The 6216-nt window shown below is 41.8% G+C and overlaps 1 long non-coding RNA gene across 1 annotated transcript in view; it reads left to right on the forward strand.

Moving 5' to 3' along the window:
- The first annotated feature begins 3926 nt into the window (after positions 1-3926).
- LOC122422643 overlaps positions 3927-6216 on the forward strand; it is a 92918-nt gene continuing 90628 nt past the window's right edge. The window contains exons 1-2 of the long non-coding RNA XR_006263926.1: positions 3927-4220; positions 4507-4609. This is a non-coding gene — a long non-coding RNA (uncharacterized LOC122422643). The remainder of the gene's footprint in view (positions 4221-4506; positions 4610-6216) is intronic.

The raw sequence follows: 6216 nt of genomic DNA on the forward strand, positions 1-6216 counted from the left end.
CAAAGGAAATCCTGTGCATGCATGCTAAGTTGCTTCAGTCATGTCTGACTCTTTGCAATCCTATGGACTATCGCCCACCAGGCTCCTCTGTCCATGGGATTCTCTAGGCAAGAATACTGAGTGCGTTGCCATGCCCTCCTCCAGGGGATCTTTCTAGCCCGGTGATCCAATCATGTCTCCTGCTTTGCAGGCAGATTCTTTACTGCTGAGCCACTGGGGAAATGAAGTCGCTCAGTCATGTGTGACTCTTTGTGACCCCATGGACTGCAGCCTACCACGCTCCTCCATGCATGGGATTTTCCAGGCAAGAGTACTGGAATGGGTTGCCATTTCCTTCTCTACCACTGGGGAAGCCCAAAGGAAATCCTGTGCATGCATGCTGAGTTGCTTCAGTCATGTCTGACTCTTTGCAATCCTATGGACTATCGCCCACCAGGCTCCTCTGTTCTAGGGATTCTCCAGGCAAGAATACTGGAGTGGGTTGTCAATTCTAGCCACAGTCAATTCAAGAACAATTCCTAAAGACGTTAGAAATGCAAAATCCATTTGTTGCTTGCAAATGGAAAATAAGTTGTCTTTTTTTTTTTAATGTGCATTTTTAAGAGACAAGCAAGTAAATCTAACATAGTGAGATGCTCAACATAAAAAGAAAGTGTCCTGTAAATAAAACACAGATTAAAAACTTGGTTCTAACTAGTTTTTCCTGTGTTGTAAAATATAGTTATAGACTCCTGAGAGAGGACAGGAATAACATTATTTTTAAAAGGCTTTGACATTCCAAAATGAATTTCCTGTTACTTTAGTACCTATAACCTGTTTTTATTACTGCTTGCAAGTTAATCTTGATTTTTATTGTTGTCTTTAATTCTAAAGTCCTTCGGGCTGTGTCTCCACATAAAATCAAAAGTAGAGGATGAAACTGGATTAATCCACATACTTGCCCCAAGTCTCTGATGGACTTTGCTTAATCAAAAAGTCAGCCTCTGTATTAGTCAAGGTTCTTTGGAAAAACAGAACCAATAAGATTCATTGGTACCAAAGAAATCAATGATAGAAGTCCCAGTCTGAGTTCATAGGCTGAGAGCCACGAGCTTTGACATCTGAAAGCATAAAATAGATACCTCAGCTCAGACAGAGAGAGCGGAATTTGCTCTTTTTCTGCCTTTTTGTTCTATTTAGGCTCTCAAGGGATTGGGTGACACCCACCTGCATTGGTGAGAACTATCATCTTTACTCAGTCTACTGAGTCAAATGATAATCTCTTCTAGAAACACTCTCATGAACACACTCAGAGATAATGTCAGCTGTCTGGGCATCGCTGAGCCTGGTCAAGTCCAGGAAAAAATTGACCATCACTGTCCCCTTGGCCTTAATAAGTAGCTAATTCAAATGTGACCCAAATGGTGACCTTTCGGGAGAAATTCAACACCCCTTCTATCCCTCCAAAGCATTTAAGTTTATATTTGGAAGTGGTGAGGAAAGACATTAAAGATTCAATTAGCCCATCTGGGGGCTTCCCTTGTGGCTCAGACAGTGAAGAATCTGCCTGTATTGCAGGAGACCTGGGTTTGATCCCTGGATTGGGAAGACCCCCTGGAGAAGGGAATAGCAACCCACTCCAGTATTCTTACCTGGAAAATCCCATAAGCAGAGGAAACTGGCAAGATATAGTTCACAGGGTCACACAGAGTTGGACACGACTGAGAAACTAACACTTTCAGCCCATTTTTAATGTACTTACTATTCTGATAAGTGCTAGGAAGGAAAACAGGAACATGCTATTGTGCTCAGTGGCTCAGTCGTGTCCAACCACTTGTGACCCTTTGGACTGTAGTCCTCCAGGGCTTATATGTATATACATATGTGTGTGTATACACACACACACACACACACACACACACACACATATAAGTTTGGAAGTTCTCTGAGAAAGTGATATTTAAGCTGAAATTGAAAGGTTGATAAGGGAAGGAAGATGAGGGACAGAAAGAGAACATCCCTACAGAGGAACCTGCTTCTGGGAGGACCTAAAAAGCAAGAGAAAGACAGCACAGGAAGAGAAAGAAGGACAGCTGAGTGTTGTGGAGCTCAGAGAGTGTGGTGAATGATGTATTTTTTCACAACTATGAATTCCCTGTCTGCCGTTGGATGCCTCTTTCTCCACTGAATTTGAAACTTGGCTATATGACATCCTTTGGACAATGAGTATTCTTATGTATAAGTTAAAGCTTTGAATGCAATGTCATGGCTTAACTGGTCTATTTCCACCCTTTTTTTGTACCTGAATAGAACAGCACACATGGGATAGAAATTGACTTCTTTGGCCTTCATTCCTAAATGTGAAGACAATGATGAGAATCACATTTCTTCCACAACCTGGAGCAGAAATTTAGCTGGTCACAGTTGACATGTGATGTCGAGTGACAGATTTTCCTTTGAAGTTATAAGCTACTGAGACCTCAGGTATTTATTTGTTAGGGATCATTAATTCAATGAAATTTGAATTACATTAAAGAAGGAAAACCCAGAGATGTACAAAAAGGCCCAATCATGCAGGAACTTCAGCTAATCACAGCAAGTCACTGAAGCAAGGTATTGACATAATCATAATTTTATTGTAAGAGCAAAGAAAAGAAATTGCTCTGGCCACCATACCAAAAAAGCACAAAACAACAACACAACAACAAAAAAACACACACACAAAACAATTAAAAGAAAAAAAAATAAGTAACTTTGGTAGTTTATTGTAGTAAGGAAGATTATCTAAAAATTTAAGTACTTAACATTGCCAGTTTCATTTACACACTATACCTGTAATAGCTAACAAAATCCAAATGTAGTGACCTTGGCTAATCCAAATGCAGTAACCTTGACTGAGTCAGTCATCAAACTTCAGCAATCTGGCTTCACTGCCACAGTCAGAGGGATCCAGAGGAGATAAGATGGTGGCTTTGTTGTAGCCACGCATTCAGGGAAACAAACTCACTCAGAAGGACATTGCAGGTAGTGGAATGCAGTTTATTACACCGGTGGGCCCAAGGCAGAGAGTCTCCTTCTAGCCAAGGACCCTGATCAGTTTTTGTGAAAACCTTATATACCCTAAGTGTACGTGCACAAACCCACCTTCCCAAATTCCCTGAAACTAGTCTGAACAAAGGAAAAAGAAAGATACAATCCAAGTTAACCCATGATTCATATGCCTTAGGCCTAGGTAGTTAACAATGGACAATTATCAATAGGCCTGTGGTCATACCCCAATAAGCATAATAGAATGTATGATTCTATTCAGTTACACAGACAATTAGGGTATTCTTTCAGGCGATGGAGACGCTAGGTATGAGCCCTGGGGCTCTTCCTTCCGGGGGCCAGGTTTTCCAGTTGGTGTGTCGTTTCCATAGATACTGGGCATATAGCTCAAAGTCCACAGTCCGGCCCGAGATGGAGTCCTGCTTTCAAGAGAGAGCCTTTTCTGTTTCCTCCTCCAGTTTGAATCTGATTGGCTCAGACTGCAAGCTGCTTGAGAGTAGAAACTGTGTGTTATCAAGATTTTGCTTGTGTATTGTAAAGACTCAGGGGTGACTCAGAAAATAAATGAAACACATATTTACAAAAGTCTATTTTAAAGTATCATGGGGCTTTGGTATTGAGACAGGAGATAGATGAGCTCCAGGCTGGACATTTACAACTGGCTTCCTGTTACATTTCTTGGGGCAGGAAAAGGGTGGGCTGCAGGCCGGACACTGAACAACTGGCCTCTTGTTTGCATTTCCTGAGACAGGAGATAGATGGGCTCCAGGTCAGACATTTATAATCAGCCTCCTGTTTCCATTTCAAAATAGAAATAACAACAGAAACAGGGTCAATACCCAGGCTCTGACTCCCCCTCGGGAGAGTAACAGTCTGGGCAGGAACAGAAAGGGGCTAACCCCTGTTAGAGTAAATGATCAGGAGGTCATATATTCCCCATCCTTGGGGCAGGGGAGACACTGCACATAGGCAGAAAGTCTCCTTTGAGGTCAAAAAGTAGAGGTCACTACCCCAGAATAGGGGATGCTGTTATCAAAATTTGGACTCTCTGTATACCAGTACTGAGTCAAATTGCAGAGACAAGAATTTTGGGAGAGGTAGAAAAGGATAGCTTTAGATTGCTTTGCTAGGCAAAGGGAGACACCTCAGGATTCTGCCTCAAAAACCAATGTGCCTCAACTCCAGAAAACTTGGTAAGAGCTTTTATAAGTGGGATCTCTGACAAGATTAGGGTGTGAGCAGGGTGTGAATCTGTACCTGGTTTCATAGTTTTTACTTCCTTGAGAAATGCATTTTTCAATGGGAGCAAGGGCCAAGAGAATTTTGCTTTTAGCCTCTAATGCCTGGTGGACTAGCACCTAGGAGTCCTGCTCTTCATCCAGGCTGCCCAGGTTCAATTCTTGGGCAGGGAACTAAGATGTTGCTTCAAGCCATCATTCACTGTTGTCTCTCTGAAATCAGTATAACATTTTTTTGTAGATGAAAATGAGTTTGTCTTAAGGATTTCTGCTGATAGAATTCACAGATTTGAATCAGAGAGAACATCCACGTTTGGCATGACCATTTCCTCCATACTTCCAAGGTCAGTGCTTGTGCTGTGATTTCCTATTGCATTGCTACCTCTTTTTGTTAGTGGAAAATGCTAATTCCTGAGATGTAGCCACATGCTGTTCAGAAACTTTATTGCTACATTAGAGCCAATTTAATGTGATTCACAGTTTCAACATAAAATAGCATTTGTACTGTAAATTCAGTAGTGAAGAAATAAGCATTTATTCTGAGACTGCTTTGTGCCAACACTATGTTAACAGGTTATAACAAAGTTATTTCATTTAGTCCTCACAGCCGTCTGTCACAAATTCTAAGTGTTTTTACCTTTACAATTTATTCCTATTGCATTACATTTCTGGATTTTAACAGTAATTTGATTTCTTTTTTGAGAAAACTTTTAGTGTTTTGTAGCTTTTGCTATTAAGAATAAAAAATAAAGGAAAACTTTCCTTAATCGCAGATAAATTAATGCATTTAATTTATGCCACACCCCTTTAAAGGACTCTGTTAGGAAAGCTGGCATCTTTTAGAATCAGCATTGCCAAATTACGCCATACATTGCAGGGCTCCAGAGACTTGCTGTTCTTACTTTTTAATGACACATACAATCCCTTTGTCTGTCTCCTTTCCCTTCTTGGCTGGAGTTAAGGCCACCTAATTGTCTTCTGCTGAGACACTTAAGCATAAACGTGATGCAACATAGGGCTGTGCACCAGAGAAAAGAGCCATGGGCCTTCAGGCCCAAAGGAAATGAAAATGCAGTAAGACTATGTAAGAATGTCAGGAAAGAGACACTGATGATTTGTGTTTCTTCTTTCAGCTGAGGTAAACATGTGTGGTTAAAGGTGATTTATAAAATACCCAGACACAACTGTAGCCTAGTTACCTGCAATCAGAACAGATGCATCACAAACTAGAACAGAGTTCAGTTCAGTTCAGTCGCTCAGTCGTGTCCGACTCTTTGCGACCCCATGAACTGCAGCATGCCAGGCATCCCTGTCCATCACCAACTCCTGGAGTTTACTCAAACTCATGTCCATCAAGTCGGTGATGCCATCCAGCCATCCCATCCTCTGTCGTCCCCTTCTCCTCCTGCCCCTAATCCCTCCCAGCATCAGGGTCTTTTCCAATGAGTCAACTCTTCGCCTGAGGTGGCCAAAGGACTGGAGTTTCAGCTTCAGCATCAGTCCTTCCAATGAACACCCAGGACTGATCTCCTTCAGGATGGACTGGTTGGATCTCCTTGCAGTCCAAGGGACACTCAAGAGTCTTCTCCAACACCACAGTTCAAAAGCATCAATTCTTCGGCACTCAGCTTTCTTCACAGTCCAACTCTCACATCCATACATGACCACTGGAAAAACCATAGCCTTGACCAGATGGACCTTTGTTGGCAAAGTAATGTCTCTGCTTTTTAATATGCTGTCTAGGTTGGTCATAACTTTCCTTCCAAGGAGCAAGCGTCTTTTAATTTCATGCCTGTAGTCACCATCTGCAGTGATTTTGGAGCCCAAAAAAGTAAAGTCTGACACTGTTTCCACTGTCTCCCCATCTATTTCCCATGAGGTGATGGGACCAGATGCCATGATCTTAGTTTTCTGAATGTTAAGCTTTAAGCCAACTTTTTCAGTCTCCTCT

Source organism: Cervus canadensis, chromosome 20 (assembly GCF_019320065.1).
Source record: "Cervus canadensis isolate Bull #8, Minnesota chromosome 20, ASM1932006v1, whole genome shotgun sequence".
Taxonomy (NCBI): domain Eukaryota; kingdom Metazoa; phylum Chordata; class Mammalia; order Artiodactyla; family Cervidae; genus Cervus; species Cervus canadensis.